This window comes from Sebastes fasciatus, chromosome 17 (genome assembly GCF_043250625.1).
Source record: "Sebastes fasciatus isolate fSebFas1 chromosome 17, fSebFas1.pri, whole genome shotgun sequence".
In the NCBI taxonomy this organism is placed as follows: Eukaryota; Metazoa; Chordata; class Actinopteri; order Perciformes; family Sebastidae; genus Sebastes; species Sebastes fasciatus.
In genome coordinates, this window is record NC_133811.1 from 7,103,770 (window position 1) to 7,105,505 (window position 1,736).

The window sequence follows — 1,736 nt, forward strand, 5'->3', positions numbered from 1 at the left end:
TCTGAAAACCACATGTTCTATAGATCAGATGGTCAGAATATTCATAATTGATCAAAAAAACGTTTCTCAACCAGTAATGCACACCACTCAACACAATTCATTTCAAACATTGACTAAAAATCCATGAAGTTGACTGAGGAAAATTCTTTCTAAGTTTCAGGTGAAACAGCAGGAAGCTATTGGCGCTGGATGGTCAGCCTTGAGGGCCACTTCATATGTGAGGGGATCCAGCCCACCTTCTCGATGGGGCTTGCTGCATTATTTTCCACCTTCTACACCTGCACGCTCAAATTAATCTCAAGGTTAGATACTTTCAGTAAAACCTGTATTTTTATTGTGGCATTAATCTAAGTGATTCACACAACTTGATTTTTACACAGTACCTGAAGAAACACTATCATTTTTCAGGTGCACCGTAGGAATAAACCCTGAGAGAGGCACCAAGGATGGACAGGGCAAAGTCTTCTCAAAGAAAACTGGCAAATTCACGAGCTACAAGACAAGACTACAACCGTATATCCACATGTATCCACTCTGCTGATGGGACTCATGGACTTGAGTGGGACTTCATTTAAAATGGTGAGTTTACATTACATACATGATAAGAGGAAATGAGGGCTACACACGCTGATTTTGTATGTGAGAAGTTACAATGAAAGTTGTGTTGGAACTCATATATCTCTCTCTCACACAGTCAGCGGGCTACCAAGGCTGGATTGAGAGAACTGGTGTCTTTGAGTGGGCCATAAGTCATTCACTAACTCACTCCCCGACCATCGCCCAATACTTGGACTTCCACACTTATCCATGTGCCTTGTTAGAGACTGAATATTCATACTTGGACATGATGTCACATGTCTGGTGGTGTTGGTGCTCATTATGATATAAGGCAAAATATTATTTGAGAGTTTTGTTTTAACTCTATGATATAGTTCAACTGTCTGTAGCTGTTCCACAAAGTAAGGTTAGTAAGATTGACAGATGTCTTCAGAAATGCTATTTCTTCTGAAATTTGGTTTGTTATCTGTGTCAGGTTTTTGTTGGCGCTGTGTTGAACTTCATATGAAAATAAAAAGTAAAGTGCAATAAGATAAGCTGTAGATGTTCTTTTCTCACACATTGTACATGATTGTAAAAGCAGTGAATTAGCTCTGTTCTTCACTCACATGTTTTTATGGTTTGCATTCTGTGCTTGTAGCCATATAGACAGACATTTTGGGCATCATAGCCTTAATTATAGCCTTTTTCTTAACAAGTGCCTTTAATTGTATTTAGTGTGACTATTCCTTTGTCTGTAACCTGCTAAGTCTATTCATATAGGCAAAAAATAATGTTTATTAAAATGTATGTAAAAAATACAACCTAAATAGTGCATTAAAACAAATCAGTAAGATAATGTAAAAGAAAGGGGAAAAACAGCTATATAATGTATCTTTAAACAGTAAATTAACTATAAAATACTGTGAAATTAATCAAAAAACCTGTATATACTGTATTTTTCATTAACAGTACAAAGCTGTAAATTTCAGCGACAGTATAATAATGTTAATTTTACAGTAGAATAATGGCAACCCTGCTGCCAGTTCTTTACTGTTATTTTACTGGAAAATTCTTAACAGTGTACTTTACTTGAGTTTTTATTAGGACTGTCAATCGTTTAAAATATTGAATCGCGATTAATCGCATGATTGTCCATAGTTAATCACAATTAATCGCAAAATAATCGCCCATTTATT

The 1,736-nt window shown here is 35.8% G+C and overlaps 1 long non-coding RNA gene across 1 annotated transcript; it reads left to right on the forward strand.

The window, feature by feature from the left end:
- Positions 1 to 242: 242 nt before the first annotated feature.
- LOC141754670 (uncharacterized) lies at positions 243 to 916 on the forward strand. Its single transcript, XR_012590699.1, has 3 exons — positions 243 to 302; positions 409 to 579; positions 695 to 916. It is a non-coding gene; the product is annotated as an uncharacterized LOC141754670 (long non-coding RNA).
- The last annotated feature ends 820 nt before the right edge of the window (positions 917 to 1,736 follow it).